This window comes from Crocodylus siamensis, chromosome 1, assembly GCF_052110815.1.
Source record: "Crocodylus siamensis isolate JL-2025a chromosome 1, ASM5211081v1, whole genome shotgun sequence".
Taxonomy (NCBI): Eukaryota; Metazoa; Chordata; order Crocodylia; family Crocodylidae; genus Crocodylus; species Crocodylus siamensis.
In genome coordinates, this window is record NC_143395.1 from 336770337 (window position 1) to 336795798 (window position 25462).

The following is a 25462-nucleotide window of genomic DNA, read 5'->3' on the forward strand; positions in this document are numbered from 1 at the left end:
CCAGGTTGTGGGGGTGATCCATGCTACCCCCAACTGCCCTGCGCTGCATGGGGGGCTCTGCCATAAGCCCTTATCTACCACCCACTCTCCCCTGGGTAGCTGCCCCATCCGGCCCCAGCTCCCAGTTCTTTCAAAAAAAAAAAAGGCCCACATTGACTGACAGCTGCAGCAGCTTTTGGGGCTCCTGGGGCTCATGACTGAGCCCTGCCATGCATAATGGGGCAGTGGGGGGCAGTGGGGATCACCCTCACCACCTGGCAGCAGCCCATGACTGCAGGGCTTATTTTTTAATTTATTTTTTTAAGAGCTGGGAGATGGAGCCGGACAGGGCAGCTATGAGGTGTGTTGGGAGAGTGGGCAGGGGATGAGGGCTCATGGCAGAGCCCCCACACACACAGCATGGGGCAGTGGGGATCATCCCTCTGCCTGGCAGCAGCTGGTGAGAGCAGGGCTTTTTTTTTTAAGACCTAGGATGCTGGGGCTGGGCAGGACAGTCACTGACTGGGCTGGAAGAATGGGTGGGGGATGGGGCTTGTTTGATTCAGAGATTCAGTCAATTTAGCAGCAGATGAATGTCCGAATCAGATTCAGCCGAATCAATTTGGGACAGTGATTCAAATCACTGAATCGAATCAATGTCCCCTGAATAGGCCAAATCTGAATCTGAAGTGACTACTAGCCACTTTGCACAGGACTAATACATAGCCCTTTAAAGGTATTCAGACAGAAATTTCCTGCCCAAGGGAGAGCTCAGAAAAAATTGTGTCCAAGTCTTTCACTATTTTCAGCTGGTTGAGACCTTACTAAACTTTCATCATTTGGTCTGCTCTTTGCCTGAGGTTGATTTTTTCCCCCCCTAACAATAATGACCTCAGCTTGACTTGCTCCTGGCAAATCAAAATAATTGCCTGCTCCTGGCACAGGCCGCTACATCTGGCCTCTGGAATAAGAGACTGAATTTATATATATCAGACCCAAACCCTAACCATAAAAATCTGATCCTAAATTACAGATAGGTATATATATATCTATAGATATATATCTCTATATATCTATATAAATAACTAGTTATCTATCTATATAGCTATATAGATTGACAGATAGATTGATAGATATAGATATGCATACACACACACATCTATATATATCATACGAGAGAGAGTGTGTTTTTAAAATGGATAAACAGTATTATTCAAGAAATTGCTTCCCTACAAATTAAGCTTTTAGGGGGGGAAAAATTAAAGCTTTTACAAACACTACAACTAATTTAAACCACATTTTAGAATGATGCATATGACATAAGTTAAAATCTTCAGCTGCTTGTATTAACTCATTTTCTTCAGGATTGATCATCGATCACTGTAACTTTAGAACTGTGATTAAAATCTAGCTTGTGATGGTACTGACTAAATTTTCCTTTTTAACAAGATGACACTAGGTAGATAGATAGATAAATAGATAGATAGATAGATAATCCAATCAATCAATCTATCTATCGGTCTGTCTGTCTGTTTGTATATATAGTGTCACTTTTTTACCTTTTTCCATATACCTATGTACATATAGTTTCACCTTTTTTTTAAAGGAACGTTTAGTCAGTACCATCACAAGCTAGGTTTTAATCACAGTTCTAAAGTCATGAAGTGATCAATGACCAAACCTGAAGACAATGAGTTAATACAAAGAGCTGAAGGTTTAATCTTTATATCATATACATCATTCTAAAATATGGTTTAAATTAGTTGTGTTCCTAAAAAAAAAATTTTTTCTCACTAAAAGTCGCATTTGTAGGAAAGGAATTTCTTCAATAATATCATTTATCCATTTTAAATGTTAGCAGGTTTCCTGATTGCATTAAGTCTTTCCAGAAAACAGTAACACAGAACTAATGTGGAATAAAGATTGGACAGAGTTCCCCATCTGGTGTGTGCAGGTGAGTAGACTGGTCTTAGTGGGCAGTTGTACACATGACAGGGTTTTAGTTATTAGGGTTGTGTTCTATGCCTCCTAAATTGAAACAGTGAGTTTTTCATTGAAAGGGTGGCATTTTTCTGTCACTGTATGTTATTGTCCTGGTAACTGCAGGTGCCTGCTGAAGAAAAAAGTGGCAAGACAATCAATCTTTATTTTTTGGAGGAGGAGGCAGCCCACCTCTCTCATGGCTGGGGAGCCATTAATCTTTGCCATTAATGTCAGCTTCTCCCCCAGTTGTGGGAGAGCTGTTTTGGCTCTGCAGAAAAAAATGGATCAGGCCCCTCTCTGCTTCTACCTTCAGCAGGCTCCTGTGGCTGCCAGGATGCCTGGGGCCACCTGGGAATGGGACGGCTTGCCCTTGGGGCAGCGCATGGAGGTAGCAGGAGAGCAGCTGAGTGTCCTGGCAGCTGGAGAAGGCAGCAGGGTTGGTGCACAGGGTGCTGAAAGCCTAGATGGACTCAAGAAAGCTAGCATCCTGCCTGGGTGGCCCTGCACCCTGTGCACCATCCCTCCAGAGCACAAACAAGTTTAAAAAAGTCCCACGGACCAGTGATCCCAGTTTCCAACCAGTTCTATTAAGCATAGTACATGTAAGTACAGAGCCAGTTTGTCATGAGGCTTGCATTAGAATCTTTTCCCTCCTTGTTCAGGCCTCATAACCCTGCCAGAGAGAGAGATATCTAGAAATCTGCCAAGCACTGGCATAACTAGAGTTGATGACAGAGGAAACTTCCCCAGGCACCAGCTTGGAGAGGTGGGATGGGCAAAAGAAAAGGCTGAAGCCAGCAGCTGTGCAATTGCAATTTTCCAGTGCTCCTTTGCCCTGGGCACCCAGTCATATCATAATGCTGCTGCTCTGGGGTGTGGGGTGGGCAGATCAAGGCCCCTCACAGAGAGGGAGGGAGTGGAACACAGGCAGGGTCAGGAGCTGAAGTAAATGGAGCACCAGGTAGAGTGGTGGGTCAGTCAGAGGCCAGGTGGCTCGACCAGAAGTGTGGGGAGGCTCCTGCCACTGCACATACCACTGGGGGCCACATAGAGGGCATGTACCCCCTGGATTTATGTGTGGGGCAAAGGAGGGATGCCACCGTGGGCAGCACTCCACACCCCACTGCCGTTGCCCTGAGAGCCATGTAATGCCATGTGCTTCCCGCCACTGGGCTGCACCATTTCATAGACTTAATAGATTTTAGGGTTGGAAGGAACCTATTAGATCACTGAGTCTGACCCCCTGCACTGGGCAGGCAAGAGTGCTGCGGTCATATGATCCCAATCTCCTCTTAAATACCTCCAAGGAAGGGGATAACACGGGGTGGGCAAAATGCAGTCCAGGACCCAGATGTGGCCCACCAGGCCATTCTATCTGGCTCACAGGGCCCCTAAAAATTTATATTTATCTGCCCCTGCCTCTCTGTCATGTGGCCCTCGATGGCTTGCCAAAACTCAGTAAGTGGCCTTCTGCCTGCAATAATTGCCCGCCCCTGGGATAACACCACCTCCTTTGGAAGTGTAATCCATATTTTGGCAACCCTCATTGTAAAGAATGTTTTCCTGATGTCCAATCTAAATTTGCTCTCCTTCGGTTTGTGGCCATTGTTTCTAATTACCTTGACGGGCACTGTAGTAAACATCATATCCCCTATTTCCTGCTGTCCCCCCAATGAGTTTGTAGATGCCCACAAGATCACCTCTTAGCCTTCTCTTGCAGAGGCTGAAGAGATTAAGGTCCCCCTAGGGAGTTTTCTGTAGGCATTTAACCAGATGGGTGGCCCTCCTCTGAACCCTTTCCAGATTATCTACATCCCTGCTGAAGTGTGGCACCCAAAACTGGATGCAGTACTCCAGCTGTGGCCTGATCAATTCCGCATAGAAGGGAAGTATCACCTCCTTAGACCTGTTTGTGATGCACCTATTTATGCAAGAAAAAGTGTGGTTAGCTTTACTTATTACTTTATCATATTGGCAACTCATGTTCATTTTGGATTCGACTATGACTCTGAGATCCCTTTGTACAGTCATACTACTTAGGCTGGTACATGCCAGGCTATAGAAGTGTTGATAATTCTTCCTCCCTAGGTGCAACACATGACACTTATTTTTGTTAAACAGCATCCTATTCTGTTCTGCCCACTTCCCCAGCCTGTCCAAACCCACCTGGATTTGCTCCCTGCCTTCTAGTTTTTTACCTCCCTCCATAGTTTGGTGTTGTCTGTAAATTTGGACAGTATGCACTCTACTACCTCATTCAAGTCACTAATGAAGATATTGACCAGTCCCAGGACAGAGCCTTGGGGGACATTGCTGTCTACATTTCTCCAGGTAGAAACTGACCCATCTACCACCACTCTCTGGGTGCATCCCATAAGCCAATTTTCTTCATCCATGCATTTTTTGACCTAGTCATGAAAAGAAACCAGGTTAGACAGGCAGGATCTTCCTGCTGTGAACCCATGTTGGTTGCCCCTTAGCACTATTTTATCCCCTGGTCCCCCACAAATGTTATCCTTAACAATTTTCTCAAATGTCTTGCCAAGGATAGAGGTAAGGCTAACCAGCATATAGTTACCTAGTTCCTCCTCTCTCCCCTTCTTGAAAATAGGGACCACATTGGCTCTTTTCCAATCCTCCAGGACCTATTCTGAGTGCCACAAATGTTCAAACACTTGCACCAACAGATCCGCTATGACTCCAGCTAATTTTCTAAGTACTCTAGGATGAAGATCATCAGGGCCTGTTGACTTAAATACATCCAACCCCTCCAGGTATCCCTTTACTACACCAGCATTAACAGTTGGTGGGCTGGTATCTATTTTGTGCTTACCTAAAGTCCCAGTGGGATGCATGCTTGTATTTGTGTCCAGCAACACAGATGCAGAGAAATCATTTAGGAGCTCAACTTTGGCCATTCTATCTGTTACCATTTTCCCTAGTCCATCTTGAAGAGGCCCTATGTTATCCTGAGCTTTCTTTTTGCTTCCTATGTATTTAAAGAATGACTTTTTTTATCCTTAACTTTTGCTGCTAGCCTAAGCTCCATTTCCACTTTAGCTCTCCTCACTGCTTCGCTGAAGGCTCAAAACAAGCAGGTATGCTCTTCCTTGATGGCTGCCCCATGCCTCCACAGCTTGTAGGTCTTTCTTTTCCCCTCCAGACTCTTCTGGATTTCCCTGCTCAACCAAGAAGGGCTTTCCCCCCCTTTATGTGCACTGCAATGGTCTCTTTCTGTGCTTGCAGAATCAGTCCCTTGAAAAATGCCCACCCTTCCTGGACTCCTTTCTCACTGATGCTTTTTCACATCAGTCCCTCCCTAACTAACCTCCTGAGCTTGTTGAAGTTGGCTATCCTGAAGTCTAGCACTTCAGCCCTACTAGTTATCTTCCCCACCTTTTGCCAGATAGTGGACTTTATCAATAAATGGTTACTATCCCCTAGGTTACCTTGTACCTGCAGGTCCCCCACCAAGACATCCCCAAGTCTAGTAAGGCATTTCCCCTTGTGGTAATGTTTACCTCCTGTGACAAGTGGAGGTCCTGCAGGTTAGAAACTTATGTGAATGGGCAGACCTGGTTGCCAATTCCTTGCAGCAGATGTCTGGGAATTTATGTTATCTTCATTGTCTCGTTTTACTTTCCATTTTAGATTGATTCTTATATTTTTCACTTTGTTTCTACATTTACTTTGCCTAATCCCTGTCTCCATGATAATATTTGATTAATTTGGTTTCTCTTGCTGGCTTTATTCTTGATTCTTCCATGATAATGTTTGCCATTTTCATTAAATCTGAATCTAAGTGGAACTTTAAATGGTTTCAGAATATGCAATGTTAACTTTGACATAGGACTAAAAAATGCACATTTATATATGCTGTAGGGAAAAGAGTTAATTCTCCCACTACATTTATAGTACATCAAGTTGCTAAGGAGGATCTCAACCTAAAAACATAGAACTGTATGCCGACTTTTGAGGAATATGATTTTTTTTTTACCAAATATAGACCCATTGAAAAATAAACCTTACCCTATTTATGAATTCATCTGGAACCCAGCAATTTTAAGTGCATTTCCTAAACTTTTAAATCTGAACCTGAAACATAAAGCAAAACTGATGTTGCAGCCCACATCAATAACATCTCAAACCTGCCAAGTTTGGGGAAGTTATGAGTGGTTAGAGTAAAAATAATTATTTGATTTCCTAACTTTTTACTGACCAAAATAAAGGGGTTTTTTTATTATTTCCTTTTTCAAAGCAAATTTTTTTACAAATCCACCTAGACCAAAATGGAGGGCCAGGAATAATTGTTTTCTAACAAGATCATAAAGTGGAACAAATTGTAAGAACAGTATCAACAGTGGGACACTGCTAGTTACAGTCTCTGCAGTAAAGAGGGAAAAAAAATATTGGTTCATTTTGTGCTGGCTGGAAAGTTGTCAGCTGGTAGATAATTAAGGAGAATCAAAAAATAATTGAAATGAAACAGCATCATGACCTCTGAAAATGTTTTTACACTGTTCGCAACTGTTAGCAGAGTCTCACCAACATGTAAGCCTTCATGCAGAACAAAGCTGCTGCCTTCATACAGTTTAATGTGCCAGACTTCGTATGAGTCTATCTTTTATTAACATCAAAGACCTAAGTAAAACAGCATTAGTGTTGTTTGGGATTTTCATGAACACTGCATATAAATACACATCTCTTACACTATTTTAGCCATATTATGCTTCAGCATTAGTGATGGCTCTGAGCCACAGAATTCTGATTCAGATCTGGATTTCATATCTCTTCCATTCAAACCCACAGATTTCAGAAAGTAGGTTGGAGCCCAGTGTTTGGTTTAGAACCATAATGAGATAAACATGAGATTTGGAACTGATTTTTATATATTATTCTAACATCTGTTATGTAGGGTTTTGTTCTCTTCATCTCATCCTCTTTCCAGGTTTGCAGTTTAGATTTTGGGATACCTCCCTTCACAAATGTATATGTGCTACAGTCCAGTAGTTTTAATTCAACCCACTATAGAGATGGTTGCTGTTGGTGAAATTTAGATTCAGATTTTTTTAGACTCAGAAAACTTTTTAAAGACAAGATACTTGCTTTGAATATCTCCTTAATTAACATATCAAAATCATTTTCTCTGTCATGAATTTCTGGGGCTCATAGTTGGTAGTTCCTTTAAGAAACAACACTAACCCCTGTTCCTTCTTAAAATCTTGCAACAATATTGAAATATAATGTTAATATTTACATACTAAAAACATTGTACTGTGGCTTCCAAGACATAACGCTGGTGCCTAGACACCCTTATACTGCTACCAAGAACAAGTAAAGTAGCCACAAACGGTATCTTTAGTAATTTTTCATCTCCTTTCCCTATTCTCAGCTTACTCCACATTAGAAAGACATAGACTTTAGAGGTTAATATTAGCTGAGTGTGTGCATCTCTACAAATGTACTTTACTGTACAGTAGACTAATTTGCTGCATAGTAAAGCATCATTATGTGTGTGGCCGTTAGGCTGGTCTAAACTAATTTACTGCACTGTCAGATAGTCCTGACAGACACAAGTACTATCCAATAGTGGAGTAAACTACTGGGCATGTGTAGACAGTGATGTCTGGGTTAGTTTACTCCAGCTCAAATTGCACCATTTATTCAGTCACATTAATTGTATGTGAAGATATGTCCAGCAATTCCTACAAGTTTCTCATTTTGTCAGTGATTTATGCAAACTTCTCTCTACAGGCCATCATTCTTGTAGCTCTCTTGCAACAAGTTGACTCAAAGGGTGCATCCAGAGGAGAGTGTACATGCAGTTTTCAGTGCCTCAAAGCTGTTTGAGGCACCGCAAACCTCAAGCAGTGCACATGTACTCATTTATCATGTTGCTAATTTGAAGTGTAGTCAACATTTGACACTGGGAGATCTCAGTGTAAAAAAAAAAAAAGGGCTGCAAAAAAAAGTGGTGTGGGGCATGCAGCAGCAGTGTGCACCACCAGAAATGGAGCCTGGCTGTCCAGAGCCATGCTCTGGCTACTGGCCAGGCTCCATGAGGCTGGATTGATGCTGCTGTTGCCCCAGGAGGCCCCCAGAATCCCAGGTAAGGCTGCTGGGACAGAACCTGTGTTAGGCCCAGCCTCCCCTACCCCACCCAGGACAATTTGGTGTGGGCAGGAGCATGCCCTGGGGCACAAATTAGTAGGGCTGTGCGAGTCCTTGGATCATGCTTTGGAGCTAGTGCCACTTTGGATGCTTCGGCGTCCGAAGCGGCATGTCCGGATTGAAGTGCAGGCTCAGTCAAGCTAATCCAAAGTGGTTCAGAGCATCCAAAGCACATCAGATCTGCTTCGGATGCTTCAGACACTTTGGACAGCTTGACTTAAAGTTAAAAGAGGGTGGGGGAACCAGGGGGAAAGCTTGACATATGTAGGTGGCCAGTGAGAAGGATTTCTCCCTGGCTGCCTTTCCAATGACAGTGTCTGCGGGGTGGGACTAGAAACAGCATAAAAGCCTCTGTTTGGAGGTCTGCTGTGCCTTTTCCAGCTTATTCCCTGTCAGGAACTTTGAGAGAGAGGAACGCTCAGACTGAGGCATTGCGGCTTGCTATGGCTCAGTACTAGTTGAACTTGCCTGCTCCTTTTTCTTTTTACAAAGGAGTGGGTAGGATTAGCTTATCTTAGCTTAGCTATTCTATTCAGTTACTATTAGTATTACTATTCAATTCATTTCTTTGAATTTATATTTGCTCTGTTGTTTTTTTTTTTTAGAAACTTTGAAAAAAAGAAAGCTGTGTTCCATCACTGTGCAGAGAGGCAAAGATTGCTTGCATGCACACACATACAGACACACAGAAACGGAGACAATTTAGAGAAAAATCAGATATTCATAGCAGAAGATGATAGACAGACAGCACACTATTTTTACATAACTCTTAACTCTGAAGCAAACAAAAAGAAGAGGCCAGTGCATGCACACAACAGAGGGAATAAAACTCACAATAGAAAAAGATTCACAGACACACACAGACCTTTTGGAGCACAGGAAAGATCAATATAAAGTGTGCTGGAAAGGCAGGTGCCAGGTCTTCTGGCAGGGGAGGGACAGGGGTAGGGGGAGAGGTAAAGCTGCAAGTCCACCCCCATCCCAAGCACAGACACATTCCATTCCCAAACAGCCATGACATCAGCCCTGCCATTGGAAGCCAGGAGGTGGAAGCAGTGTCCGCACCTGATAGCCCTGCACCTGCACCACCTCTGCTCAGTCCAGAAGTGGGTACCAGCAGTGGAATCACTGTCTCTTCCATCCCGCTTTCAGCTCTCAGTGTGAGTCTCCCACTACCAGAGGAGGAGCTGGAGCTGGAACCAGGGATGCTGAGTGCTCTGGCTCAAGCAATTCTGGGGACTGAAGGGGAAGCAGAGTTTGTGCTCCACACCCCTCAAGTTTCCCCTAGACCCAGGTCTCCTCTGGAAAGCAGCACCTCGGAGGAGGCTGAGGTTGTGGAGGCAAGTGGCTCAGCTGAGCCAGCTCCTCCTGCTGTTGAGCCTCAGCCTGCTGAGTGGGAAAAGGCAGGATCCCCACACTTAACCCAGAAGTGGGGAAGTAGTGTAGTGTGGGAGCATTTTGAGGTGGAAGATGATCCCAGGTTTGCCATCTTCCAGCACTACTGAAGGCACATGAGCTGTGGCAAGGATGTGAGACACTACTCCACCACGGCCATGCTGCTGCATCTGAGAAGGCACCACCCCCTTGCCCTTCTTCCTGCTCAGCCTGGCACCAGTGCAAGTGTGCCAAAAAAGAAGTCTCCTACTCACTCCAAATACCCCTTCCCCCCAAAGCAGAGGCAGGCCACTCTGGAGCAGTGGGGAAAAGGTAAACAGAAAGGGGGGCACATTCCCAAGATGAGCGAGATCACCCGGAGCATTGGGGATGTGCTTGCTCTGGATAGCCAACCCTTCTCCCTAGTTGAGCAGCCAGGGTTCCGGCAGTTTGTAGCTCTTCTGGCCCCATTTAATAAAGTGCCCGCATGCACCACCTTTAGCAGTGCAGTGGTGCCATCCCTGTATGAGGCATGTTGGGAGTATTTAAGGGAGGAGCTGTGCAAGGCAGGGTCACAGGTAGGCTTGCACTTCACCTCCAACATCTAGAGCAGCCACGGTGGTGATCACACCTACCTCTCCCTCACGGGGCACTGGTGTGATCAGTTAGGCCATCAGCGGGCTCTACTGCAAGCCAAGGTGCTGGATGAGTCCCACATGGCAAGGGAAATCATGGGGGCCATGAACCGCATGGTGCAGGGGTAGCTTATTGGACAGGCTGAGCTCACCCATGGTCACTGACAACGAGGCCAGTATGGTGAAGGCTGTCCATGATGCCAACTTTGTTAGCATCTGCTGTGTGGCACACAGGCTGCACCTAATAGTAAGGGATGCCTTGGCGAGGGACAGGGCTGCCAGTGACGGTGCTGCCACCACTACTGCTACAAACCAGCTGATTTCAAAATGCAGGAAGGTGGTGGGCTACTTCTACCACAGCATTAAGCGGAGCAAGATGTTGCATCTCACAGCACAGAATCATATAGGATATGGAGACTTGGTGGAACTCCACATACCTGATGCTTGAGAGGCTGGTGGGGTGACAGAGATCATCTTGCTTGGGGAGATAGGAATCAGCACCCCCCTAAACAGAGCTGAGTACTATCTCCCAGATGTTGGTGGTCCTCAAGCCCTTCATTGAGGCCACCAAGACCCTTAGCGCTGGCGATGCGCTCCTCAGCCAGGTGATTCCCTGTAATAAGGGAACTGGAGAACCAAATGGAGAAGTTCCAGGGGATCAATGTTCCTGGCTGGGGCAGTCTGCTGTGACCAGACATGCAGGCACTGGTGAGGCGGCAGAAGGAGGGCATCAGGAGATGGCTGGATCACTTGTGGTGGGCATGAATGACCTGAGGGTGAAGGAAAGCATGCGCACTGGCAGCCCCAAAACCCTTGATCACTGGATGCAGGTGCTGGTAAACAAAGTCAGGGAGGCCAAAGTGCAGAGGCTAGGGGATGTGGAAGAGGGGGATCCACTTTCCCGTGCCAGCACTCCCAGCACCAGCACCGGCACCAGCCAGTCTCCTCCATGCCAGCCAGTGCCAAAGTGGGCCACGGGCATGGCTTCAATGCTGGGGTCCAAACGCACCAGATGCCAGCATCAGGCAGGTAGTGCTGAGGCTTCGGTAGCTACGTATCTTGCTGAGGATGTGGATCCACTGGACTGTTACCCCTTGGCCTACTGGGCAAGCTGCAGCCAGATGTGGCAGGAACTGGCCACAGTTGCCCAGAATACCTGTCCTGTCCACCAACCAGTATTCCAAGTAAGAGGGTGTTCGGCATTGCTGAGGATGTTGTGACACAGCACCGCACCGCACCTGCTTGCATCCTACTTTGGTGGAGCAGTTGGTGTTCCTAAAGGTGACCCTCCCACTGCTGTGGTCCCCCAAGTTCCACCTGCAGACAGAGTACCACCCTCCTCATTCTGTCTGCACCAGTTTCCATTTTTGAGTTTTTTAAAAGCTGAGTAATGCCCTACTCTCAGCTGGAGGGGCACTAACTGCATCACCAGACAGCAGGGGAAGAACATGTGCCTGCTAAGCTCACTCCTGTGCCAGGATGAACTTGGAGGTATAGGATTGGGGCTATGGGGAAGGAGGAGGCCCCAGGTCCTGGGCATGACCATTAAAACTGCACCCTGCCAGGGTAGGAAGGCCTAGTGGGACTGCTGGTGGTGCGGCAGCCATGTAAATGCCAGGACTAATAATCCCCTAGTGAGAGGCGGGTAGAAGGCACCATAACCTCCAGCTAACACACACACGCACAAAGTCCTGGCTCAGGAATGCCCAGACTTGTCACGTCTTTCACAGGCCTGATGCTTGCTGATTGCAGTGCAGTTGTGAGACTTCCAGTGAGTTCAGCTTAGCTGCCCAGGATGCCAGCGTTAGGGTTGAAAATCCCTTTGTCAGGCTGAGGAAGTACCTGCAGTTGGTCCTGGATGGAAGGAATAGTAAAGAAGCCAGAGGCTGGCCTGGCTGGCCCAGCTCTGAAAAGTGGTTTGCATTGTAATTTCTTCTCTCTCAGGATCAGGCCTGATAGACTGGAGGCAGAGTCTTTTTTTCATGAGGAATGTGCCTCCACAGGTAGTTGTTGCCTTTGATAGAATCTGGTGTGCAGTTTGTGGTGGTACTGGAATTAGTTGGCAAGTTTTGTGTTTTGAGCTGTAGGAAGTTGGATTCAGTTCTGGTGATGAGGTTAGGTGCTAGTTTGATTGTGCAAACCACTTTTCAGAGCTGGGCCTATGCACTGAACTTCATCAGCATCCTAGGTAGTAGGTACAGAAACTCATGGACACTCCCATTTCCATTTCCATTTTCACTGACTGACTGTCTTGCCTGCATTGTGGGCCAAGCCAGCCTCTGGCTTCTTTACTATTCCTTACATCCGAAAAGTACTCTTTTTTTCTTCATAATAACATATAGACATAAAAACACAAGAAAAGCCATCATGCACCATAAGCAACATCATATGTCCAACACAACACAACATCTTTACTTCTTGCTGTCAATTTCTTTATAAAAAGACAGGCTCTGTGACAGTTCCATTTGGGTACCTTTGATGCTGCTGCTGACACTACTGGCATTGAGCCAGCTAAGTTATTTTACCTGTTGTCACAAAGTGGAGGACCAGGCATGAGGCTGTAGGGAAGGAGGAGGCCTCACTGGGGCACACTGCATGTTGTGCAGAGCCCCCAGTGCCAGGAAGGGCACACCTTAGGATACACAAAATGTCACCCACCCCTATCATGAGTTTTGCCTGTCAGCAGCTTGAGGTGCATGGTTCCGGACAACAGACTCCCCCAGCAAGACACACACAGCTGGCAGGCTTGGTGGCCTGGCAGAGCCCAGCACCTAGTCCTGCACTAGATTTCACCCCCATGTGCCCTAAGACAGATGCAGCAGTTGCCTAAGCACACACCCACATCACAAGTTTTTCCTGTCAGCAGCTTGAGGTGCGGTTCCCCCCAAACCCCTGCACCAGTCTTCTTGGCATGCTTTGTGACCTCATCAGGGGCTACCATCCCTGCAGTTTTCACCTCCCTGTGGTGTAACATCTCGATGTGACAGGAGTTTTTCTTTAAAGAATTTGGGGTACAGTTCCCCCCAAATCCCTGCACCTATCTTCTTGAAACTTGGTAAGCTTTATGCTCTCAGCAGAGGCTACCATCCCTGCAAGCTGCACCCAAATAGGACATAAAAGAAGAAAGTTATAGCTATTTAATTGATCCCCCACTATAGCCTATAGCCGGATCTCTGAAGCATCTCCGAAGCTTCAGAGCTGCTTTGGCCAGATAGAAGCAGCAAACTAATCCGGAGCTCTGGATCAGAATTCAGCCATCCAAAGTGTCCAGATCCAAAGCTGGATCGAATACCTGCCAACTTGCACAGGACTACAAATTAGTGGTACAAGTATGTGATACTGCTATTTGTGATGGACATGAAAGAAGGGAGAAAAATTGTTTAGCACTATCAAAGGGACAATAATTAGTGCCAATAGGAATAAACTGAGAAAAGGGAAATACAAGAGAGAAAACTGTCTGTGGAATGTTAAGAAATATTAAAGTTAAAATATGCTGTGATCAGTCGCATGTTAAGTGTTAACCTTTTCTTGCTTGTTCAGCTCTGACTTGCCACTACAGGGCTTGCCATTTGGGCTCTATCCCTGATCTGGGAGCAGGTGTTAACAGTATATTTCATCCTGGGATTCTGGAGGATTGCAAATGGCTCATTTTACCTCCATGGAGCAGACAAAGTTACCTTAACATGAGCTAAGCAGCATGTCTCAAAGTTAACCCTTGCTTGAAGTAGCATAACTCTGAGATGCCCAGAGAGCACTTAGTATAAGTTAACAAGCTTTAGGATGTGGAAACTTAGGGTGGCTGTAGACATTTGGGATGGCTGCTCTGACACACTCTAATCACAGTGTATTGGAGCAGATTTGATTAATTCAGTCAACTGAAATGTGCTAACTAACGTGCTTCAGCAGCCTTGGTGTCTCATGTATTCAGCATCTCCATGCTACAAAATATTGGGGAGCGGGGTATGATTTAACTAAAGTTTATCAATTGAGCTTTAGTTAAAGCACCCCCACTGCAATTTTGAAGTATGAGGTCCTGAATACGTAAGCTGCTGCTGGTACTTTAATGAGAGTGACTCCTAAAAGCTGATCTAATTAAAATGTTCCCACTCCTAGATTATGTCTAAAGATGCCTTTATTTTTTAAGTGACCTTAGTATGATCTAAATCAGAGATCAGCAACCTATGGCATGCATGCCAACAATAGCATGCAAGGTGATTTTGATTGGCACAATAAGTGGAGGGAAAAAATTTGGAGGAGGATGAGTATGCATGCACACATGCATGCCTCCCTTCCCTCCCGCCCCAGGCAAGACAGTCTTTGAGGGAATGGGTGGGAGGAGTGAAAAGGGCCATGGGGAGGAGTGGTGTTGCTCAGCACTGTGCTGGACCCAGCCCTGGCCCTGCACCACCCTGGGGGGGCCCAGAACCAGGGGCAGAGTGGGGCCAACCTTGGCTGCACCACAGGGTGGAGGGAACAGAGGTCCTGGGACCCCCATGTCTGCCCCACCAAGACCTCCAGAGTGGGAGCAGGCAAGGTAGGGCATGGGACAGAGATGCAGGGAGAGGGAAAGGCAGAGGATCCCACCACTGCATGACTCCCAGGAGGCAGGGGGGAAGAGTGCTCCCATATCTGTGCAGGGCAGGGTGAATTGCCACTACAGCCTGGGGCCAAGGCAGTACCAGGCTCTTCTCAGCAGGGCAGGGGGGCACTGCATTGGTGCTGGGAAGGGAGTTGGGTGGGCTATGGCAAATCTTGGGGTGGCTGCAGCCCCCACTGACCCAACCTAGTGCTGCTGCAACCTGTCCTGAGTGTAGAGCAGGAGTCATACCCCCTCCAGTGATCACTCAAGGCTCAGTCCTGCCCTGAGTGCCTGCCCCACCTCCAGCCCTAGCCCCACTCCCTCCCTCACTACTGCCTGCGTGCCCCTCCCCACCCCTGCTGCAGCTGCTGAAAGCCCATGGCCAGAATGCCTTGTAGCCCTACTACTGCCCCACGTTTGGAGGGGGCTAAGCCCTGTTAACCCCCCCCTTTGCCGCCTATTATCTGCATTTCAATTTAATTTTAAATGAAGCTTCTTAAGCATTGTAGAAACCTTTTTTACTTTGCAAAGTACAATACCTTAATTATATATAGGGAGAAACTTTATAAACATTAAAATGTATGGTTGCGGGGTCTACTACAGACCCCCCAACCAAGGGGAGGAGTTGGACTGGGAATTTTCAAGCCAACTTGCAGAGGCACTTAAGGCGAGGGATGTAGTTGTCATGGGTGATTTAAATTACCTGGACATCTGTTGGGAGGAACAGTCAGCCAGGTCAGACTGTTCCAGGAGGTTCTAGGCTGACATACAGGACCTCTACTTAGTTCAGGAGATGCATAGTCCCACCAGACTGTTGGACCTGGTCCTGGCCACAGGCATGACCTGGTAAGGGGCCTCCAGGTTCTTGACCATCTGGGTGATAGCGATCATAGCTTGCTGGAGTTTACCATCCAGCTCAGGGTGTCAAGGGCCTGCAGCAAGGCGGTAGCCCTAGTCTTCAAGAGGGCCAACTTCAACAAGTTAAGGAGATTAGTGGGAGAGGTGCTGGGGTTCCCAAGTGCAGGGGAACTCAGTGCCCAAGATGAGTGGTCGTTCCTTAAGAAAACAAAGGGCCAAAGGGGTAACCACCCCAACAAGAACCAAGGGGGGCAAGAGTGCCCGAAAGCCCCCCTGGCTCACCAAGGGCATCCAGGAATGCCTGATTGTCAAAAAGGTGGCATACAACCAGCGGAAGGGGGGGTGCTATCTCCAAAGAGGAGTATACCTCCTCTTCTCAGGCCTGTAGGGGGGCTGTCAGGAAAGCTAAGGCAGACATACAGCTAGGACTAGCGTCCAAGATCAAAGATAATAAAAGTCCTTTTTCAAATATATAGGGAGGATGAAGAAAGCACCAGGAAATGTGGTGCCCCTGCAAGGTTCTCTGGGCAATCTGGTGGTTGTGCCAGAGGAGAAAGCAGACCTCTTTAACCAATTCTTCACCTCTGTTTTCTTCTGCAGGGATCGGGACTTTCCCACCATGATGCAAGATGGACTCGACGGGAATGCCTCCAGACCTCAGGTTGGGGAGGACCGGGTTAGAGAGCTTCTGGAAGACATGTTCAAATCAGTGGGTCCAGATGCTCTCTACTCCAGGGTGTTGAGGGAGCTAGCTGGGGTTATTGCAGGACCCTTGGCACGGCTTTCTGAGGACTTGTGGTGCTCGGGCCAGGTGCCAGATGATTGGAAGATAGCCAACATGGTCCCCATCTTTAAAAAAGGGAGGAGGGAGGCCCCGGGCAACTATAGGCCCATCAGTCTTACCTCTATCTTTGGGAAATTCTTTGAGAAGATCCTCAAGGATCACATCTGTGATGGGCCGGCTTCAGGGATGATGCTCAAGGGCAACCAGCACGGTTTCATTAGGGGCAGGTCATGTCAGACCAACCTGATTGCTTTTTATGATCAGGTCACAAAAGCATTAGATGCAGGTGTCACGGTGGACGTAGACTTTCTGGACTTCAGCAAGGCCTTTGACACCGTCTCCCACCCCATCCTCATTAAAAAACTAGGCGACTGTGGCATTGATGCCTACACAGTCAGATGGATTGCAGATTGGCTGAAGGGTCATGCTCAGGGGGTGGTGGTGGACGGGTCATATTCAACCTGGGGAGAAGTGGGCAGCGGAGTCCCTCAGGGCTCGGTCCTTGGGCCCGCGATGTTCAATTTCTTTATCAGAGGTTTGGACGATGGGGTGAAAAGCAACTTTTTTAAATTTGCTGATGATACCAAAATTTGGGGTGGGGTGGGGTGAGGTGAGCACACTATTAGGGAGGGAAAGACTGTAGCAAGACCTGGATAGGTTACAGGGGTGGGCTAACTAAAACAGGATGCGTTTCAATACTGACAAGTGCAGGGTGCTGCACTTGGGCTGTAGTAACCAGCAGCACACTTATAAGACTCCCTTTTTGAGAGCATGGAGGCAGAAAGGGATCTTGGTCTCATTATTGACTCCAGGATGAACATGGGCTGACAATGGGAGGTCACGGTTGGCAGAGCTAACCGGACCTTGTCGTGCATCCACAGGTGCATCTCAAGTAGGGCCAAGGAGGTGATCCTCCCCCTCTACACGACACTGGTAAGGCCACAGCTGGAGTACTGTGTCCAGTTCTGTGTGCCCCATTTCAGGAGGGATGTGGACAACATTGAGAGGGTTCAGAGGGAGGCCACCTGCATGATCTGGGGACAACAGGGCAGATCCTACAATGAGAGACTGCGGGACCTGAACTTGTTCAGCCTTCACAAGAGAAGGCTGAGGGGGGACCTTGTGACTATCTATAAACTCACTAGGAGGGACCGGAAGGTTTGGGAACACCTTGTTTCTCCTAGTGCCCCCTGGCATAACAAGGAATAATGGCCACAAGTTTTTTGAAAGTCAGTTTAGACTAGATATCCGTAAGAACTACTTCACAGTCAAGGCGGGTAGGATCTGGAACCAACTTCCAAAGAAAGTGGTGCTGGCTTCTACCCTGGGGGTCTTTAAGAAGAGGCTTGATGCCTACCTGGCTGGAGTCATTTGAGCCCAGTTTTTCTCCTGCCCAGGCAGGGGGTCAGACTTGAAGATCTACAAGGTCCCTTCCGACCCTACTTCTATGATTCTATGATTCTATGATTACCGGCAAGCGAAACCTTGAATTAGAGTGAATAAATGAAGACTTGGCATGCCACTTCTGAAAGGCTGCCAACCCCTGGTCTAAATATAAATGTGTAACTTCACCCTTAGAGTAGACTCAGGACTAGTCTCCCTGAAAAGGACAGGAAGGCAATATATGGAGTTATTCAGAATTATATCAGAAAAATACTCAGACTTGCTGCAAGAAACAAACCTGCATTGCTCGAAAATTAATTTAATGATCTAGTAGCTCTTTTCCATTTTTACTAGTGAGATTAATGATGGAAAACATATTGCTGGTTTGTGATTAACTGTTTTTGACTAAATACTGCTAAATACTGATATTGTTGCATTTCACAGGTACCAACAAGGATTACCGGAACACTAAGTTATGGCAAATACATCAGACAATGTTGGATATATAAGACATCTCTGAATGGCAGGTTTTTAGCCAAGAGAATCTCTCACAAGTCAACAGATGTTACGTGATTTCTATGAAAACACCATGAATTAGTTTCAATGGCTGATTTATTAAATGAATCAAGGGGTTTCTTTTAAGGGGGAAAGGAGATTCTGATTCCTTTTTTAATAGAATCATAGAAAAATAGGATGGGAAGGAACTCCAGGAGGTCATCTTGTCTAATAACCTCCTTATAATTTTTTCCTTTTATTTGAAGCTGCACAAACATTAACACAAACATACTTTTGCTTATAGATTGTTCAAAAACTTTTAACCTTGGAGGTATCATGGCCCCGCTGAATCCAATGGTTCTTTTGTCTTTGATTTCAGTGAGCTTTATCCAGTGACTGTTGGTTAGTTTTTACCATTTGTCATACTTGTAGCATTCAGCATTTGTCATTCTCTGTTCTGTGCCTGATTACTTAAGTCACTTGCTATTGTTTTTACTCTTTGATTGGATGATTCTCAATGAATCTAGTTCAAGACTCAATACAGTTATATAGCTAGACATAGTCACATAGAAGTAAAATTTACAGCATAATATTTTAAAAGATCCAAAAGGAAATATAGGAGGGAAAGAATGAGAGACGGAAACAAAAATGAAATATGCAGTTAAAAACGCTGGTCTAGATTTATTGATACGCTCTGGTTGCTTTTACGCTATCCAGATATATGAAACTGCTGTAAATCAAAGAAAACAAAACAGTTAAGTTGAATTTTTCATTACCATGCATCATGTAAGAGGTGCAAAGTTGATGAGTACAGGTTAATATAAAGACAGAAACAAACATAATGCATGACCTCTGCCAGCAAACTTTCCCTAGTAGTAATTATCCCAGTTTATTGCATTTGATATAGGAAATAGCCACCAATTTTATTTTTAAAAGAGGCACAAACCTTGGTGAGGCCACAGCTGGAGTACTGCGTCCAGTTTTGGCTCCACAATTCAAAAAGGATGTGCAGAAGCTTGAGAGAGTCCAGAGGAGAGCCACGCTCATGATCAGAGATCAGGAAAACAGATCTTACGATGACAGGCTGAGAGCCATGGGACTCTTTAGCCTGGAAAAGCGCAGGCTCAGGGGTGATCTGATGGCCACCTATAAATTTATCAAGGGTGACCACCAGGGTCTGGGGGAACGTTTGTTCACGAGAGCGCCCCAAGGGAGGACGAGGTTGAACGGTCACAAACTCCTGCAAGACCTTTTCAGGCTGGACATAAGGAAGAATTTCTTTACTGTCCGAGCCCCCAAGGTCTGGAACAGTCTGCCAGCGGAGGTGGTTCAAGCACCTACATTGAACACCTTCAAGAGTAAATTGGATGCTTATCTTGCTGGGATCCTATGACCCCAGCTGACTTCCTGCCCTTTGGGCAGGGGGCTGGACTCGATGATCTCCCGAGGTCCCTTCCAGCCCTAATGTCTATGAAATCTATGAAATCTATGAACCAAGCAACAAACCAAATGAAAGTTTATCGGGTGGACTGACACTACTGAAACATTAAAGTCTCTCAGGCTAATTTATTTATGTTGTGGATGCTTGCCACATTTACTTCGACTTTACTACTTAGGAAAAGTGGAGCAGATACATGATACTACTACATTGTAAATCAATCTAATGCAAGTTAATACAAAAGTATTATGTTCCATTTTTAAGATACATTGCCAGTTTCACAATATTTGTTTATAAATTATGTTCCCAGAACCTCCTTTACCTGCGTCTCTAACTCTGTGCATGTATAAAAGGCTACAAAACTTACTTTTCAAGCTTTTCCATAACCTAATTCCCTAATTCCTATAGATTTCAATAAATATATGGAACTGAAACCTCTGTGATGATTTCTTTATGACAGGAAGGAACGTAATGTCATCTTTTAAGTTATGGGGGTTGGTCAGACACAATACAAGATGGCCAACCATATCTGGATAAGTCATAATTCTACTTGCTCTGGCATAGAGGAACTCTTCCTCTGGCTCATATATGGTCCCTATGAACAATGATTCATCTGTCAATTTCTCCGTATTTGTTTCAAAACTACTCTGTCTGGAATTTTAGCCATCTCTTGATAGTGTTTCCTTCAAATATATCCAAAGCCTTAACCGTCTTGTGCCAAAAATGACATTTCACACATCTTAAAAGAGGGCTTATATTACAGATAGCTATTTGGTTTGAAAGAGTAGTAATGAGAAAAAGATTGAAGTAACTGGCAGTGTTTGGCAGCAGTCATCATACAGTTTAATTTTCAGTCAAGTGCTGCTAAAAGAACAACTTTCTCTGTTCTGTGAAGTATCACAGAGCCAATGGCATATATTTTTACCACACAGTGCAATTTACCCAGAGAAAAGGAGATGTACCACCTTTGAGATAATTTCAGAGGTTGAGGGAGAAAGCAGAAAACCTTTTTTTTAAAGTTTAACCCAATTTTAGGAAGTTCATATGCTCTAAAAATCAAGGCATACTTCATTTTACCTCGAGCAGATGGAGGCAATGTGGAAACCTTACCACACAATTATATGTCTCCAATAATTCAGTACAAAAATATTGCTTGTGTAAAAGACACACTACAACATAGAAGATGAACTATGGATGCTTTAAAAGAACAAAGTGTTGTCTGACTGTTAATATCATACTGGACTTGTGCAAAGAATGACAAAGAAATATTTAGACAGTCTATGCCATGAGCTATTTATTTTCTGTTACTGAGGAAGAAGCAGTAGCCAAAATTTTCCAGGCTGTTGGCCCTTTCTGTACATCTGCTGGTGTATTATTATTTAGCACCAAGTTTCCATTGACCAGAGGGTGAGGTAGCATATTTGTTCCCCCAAGAGACATCAGCAGTAACAGATGTTTAAAAAGACACATTATATTATTTGGAGATTCTTCCAATATCTTGGGAACATCAAATGCAGGTTATACATATGTAGCCATAAGGTAATGTAATTTTTTCCCCCCTGAGAATAGAAAATAGTTGGCTCCAATCCACTAAACTAGTTTGCTTTACTAGTATTTTTTAATTACAGATATGTTTATCCAAGTTGTAATCAACTCTGAATACAGAAGGGTTGATTTAAAAAATATGTCTTTTCTGTTCCTGTGCACATCATTAAATTGTTTACATCTGCTGTTCTCTGTAGTCTAATATGTTGCAAAATACAGATAGTCCTAAGTAGACTTTGTAAACCACTGTACTGGAAATGCATACATGTGATGTGAATTCAGAAACCCCACCACAAGATGCAGTTATCAGAGTAGAGTTCTTCGAAGATTCTTGCAAAAATGTAGCTGTAATACCTACTTATGCATCAAGTGAATTAAAAAAGAAACCAAACAGGTTTCTCTGCCTTTGAAACTCCAGAATTATATACAGGGGTATAGGTTGGAGCCATGTTAGTCTAAGAACATAGGCAGACAAGGTTCTTTGGGTAATTATATACCAATTATATACCAAACTACAGCTCATGCACATCATAAAATCTAGTAAATATTTGCATCTTTGTGTTCCATTATCTTTATCAGCAGGGATCCTGGTTTTCTCTGATAAAAAATCCCCATTTTCAGATTTTAAAAAGTAACCCCAAATCCACATTTTTCCATGATTAAAATGAAACGCCACTTCATATCTATCTATCATGGCCTCTATATCTATAGTGGTGTTTCATTTTAATCATGGAAAAATGTGGATTTTGTGTTAATTTTTTTTTAATCTGAAAATTGGGGATTTTTTAAATCAGAGCAAACCAGGATCCTTGTTTATCAGTTTGCTCCATACAGTAACCCTCAATATTTAGTTTGAGTAAGTTATTTCACAGCTGTAAAATTGCAGTTGTTTTCAAATAGAAAAAAGTTTACACATGCTTTTATTCAAAAACTAAGAATGATGTTCTTTTTGGCCATAAGGACTGATTCCTGAAGCTGGTAAACAAGTATCTTTCTTAAAGATAACTTCTCCCTTGCTCTCCTCAAATTTCCTGAAAATAAGTACTTAAAATAATACTTTAAAAAAAAAGTAATTAAATGGAGCTATCCATTTCAAAGGTAAAATTAGAATTTGGTAGTTTGAATACCTGGCTTACATTTCAATGAAGTCTGAACTTCCCTTCAAAAATGTTTTGCACATCTTATAAAGAATAGGAAGCAACCTAGACAAGATTATGCACAAGATTTTCTTCTTTCCTGCAAAGAAAGGAGAGGAACAGAATGGTAAAGCAAACAAAGTATATAAAATAGGCGATAAAAAAGTGCATGTTATGGAAGAACGGCTTCCTATTTGGAAAGGAGGAATAACTAAAATAACACATGCTCAGCTTTCACTACCTGTAGCAGGAATGACTTCAAAGAAATAGCTCAGCAGCTAAAGGTTAAAAGGAAGCTCCTGATCACATCTGTCAGAAACTGTTTTAACTTTTTGGATGGAGATATGCCATATTTACATATTTTTTCTTAATGCATCTAAGGAAAGGAGAAGGAGAGAAAGCAGCTATAAAGATCATCACTATCTACTAGATGTTAGAAGAAGCTAACAATTTTTCTTTCATCCTAGTGTTCTAGATGCTTCTTCCTGCACCAGCTCTGGGAATGGTAAACATATCTAAGTATGCTACATGACATATACATCGTTCTATTAAAATGCACACTTTGAAAAAATGTTTGTGTCTTCCATGAATATTTTCATTTCAAAGGCAAATCACACACACCTACTTAAACTGGATTCTAAAGCTTGTGTATGAGTTTATACCAGCTTGTTTGTGTTGCAAATCACCCTTATGTAGCAGATAAAAGAAAATATTTAGTTTTCTTAGCATTACTAAATTCCTCCCAGACACCTACAATAATCAGCCATTTATTCTAGGGCTGTTTCCATGGCTATGATTCCTATTACCTCTCCTTTGACCATTTGCTTTGCATCCTGCCTGGATGCGTAGCCCTTTCAAATGTTCAGGCTGTTTCAGGAAAACTCAGATATCTATCATAGTAGAAAACGAAAACACCTGTTTTTCCTCTAATCCAGGGGTAGGCAACCTTTCCTGGCTGTAGTTCAGAATGACCACCTTGGGTCAGAGGCAGATGGACCTACCTGCAGCCAGCGGTTCAACCCACAGCCTTACAGACACCACTAAAGCCCTATGTCAATGGGCTCAGCCCAATGGCTCCATGGGCCAGATGCAGCCTGTTGGCTGTAGGTTTCCAACCTGTGCTTTAATTCATAAAATCATTTAAGCTTTTTTTCCTTCAAGGCTTTTTTCAAGGGTGTGGGGGGCTGTTTGGTTTCAAGCATGCAGATTATCTATCGTCCTGAGAAAAAAATGGATTTTATTCACTACTTGAAATGACTAACTCTTATAAAACAAAACATTGAAATGCATTGGTAATTATTGTTAGAAAAATGTTAACAGTCACGACCTGCCATCACAGCTGTCATTTTAAATAACACTCATCTAGTTTGAGTGCAATTTCATGTTATTCCATTTTTTAAAAAACAGCAAGAGCCTGGCTTTCATAAATGTTGAAAACCCACAAGCCCAAAAGCAGCCAAGGGGTTGGCAAGTGCTCTGCACTTCTAAAAGTAAAACCCTAGGTCTGATCCTGCTCACATTAAAGCCACATTCTGGTATAATTTATTGAAATATCTCCTCTTAGATGTTTATCAGTTGCTTATGTGCTCTGCCTGTCTCGTCTTCCTGAGCCAAGGAAGGGTCTTGGAAATACAGTTCAAACTGCAAACATGACTCCTAGATATAATGCCCTAAAGCCTTCTGACTGGTGCATTGGTTTTGCTCCAGCTGCCATAACAGCAAAAGGCAACCACTTTAAAAAGTAGCCAATGGGCATTAGAAAAGGCCACTAGCATCTCTTAAAAGTCAAAATAAAAGACTGAGAAAAGGCATCCTAGAAATAAACATAGCTGAAGAGAAATGCTTCAATAGTTGCAATGATAACTTGTATTTACAACTTTCTGGGATTTAAAAAACAGAGAAGTTTCCTGGCTATGAAGTCTTGCTCCTCTTTTCATGGTCAGACTAATGTGGAATTGTATGTTATAGTCATATTGGCAAGGCCTTGGGGGTAGGGTTGTCTTTTTTCTCTAGCTGCGGGGTATAGTCCTCTTCCTGTCATGTCCTTCCATGGATTTTAATAAACTACTGTTCATTTTAATAAACTCCTGTGCTTACAATGATAGGATGGTTAGAGTGTCCTTGTTCCCCTGCTATACAGGTTTTGGGCTGTGTGAGTTTCTGAAGTTTTTAAGAACAAATGAAACTGCTTGGCTGGGATACCTTACATAAGGATGATCCTGAAATATTTTATAATTAAGGCACAAAAGCCACAAAATCATAGAATCATAGAAATTAGGGATCAAAGGGACTTCCAGAAATCCTCTAGTCCAACCCTCAGCCACAGGCAGGATCATCACAGGGGATCTGACCAGCTTTTGGTCAGACTGGTACAGACTGTGGGCATTTTTCTTTTCCTTTGAGACATGGGGCATGCCCTCTTTTGCAGCAGGACATTATCTGCCATTGTCTCCCTGCCTTCTCTGTGGCAGGTTAGGGTAATATCTTGTGGTTAGGTCAGCCTTGACAGTATAATTTGACTAATCAGTTGGACAATGGAATTGTATCAGATGGTTGGCATGGGAATGATACTTGTGGAAATGTATTATGATCATTTTCATTGCATGATCACATACTCTGTAAATCATTTGACACATCATACATTTTGTAGTACTGACAACTACTATGTATATTCCTGGAAAATAGAAGAGAAGAGTGAAAAATGCTTTCCAGGCACTACATATGTACAGATTCAGGATCCGTCACATTTTCCTGCCTGAAAACCATCCAGAACTTTGGCAATTAATTTGGTCCTCCTGGTAGAAAACTGATTCCATTAATTGGGTAAGGCTACCACATCACTGAAAATGCTTTGATGAAATTTCACAAGGACATCCTTATAGTATTTTCTTCCCAATGAGCCTCCCAGCATTTCTGAGTAGAAAATCTAGGCAAAATTCTGTCACTATTCTGAATTTTTTTAAAAAAAGACATGGTTCCAAGGATGACATATGAATCTTAAGCTGATTGCATGAATACTTTCTTAATCACACAGTCCTTAACTTTATGAATATTATGTTTACTGTTAGCTCTGACTATTACTCTAGTGTTTGTACAGATGAA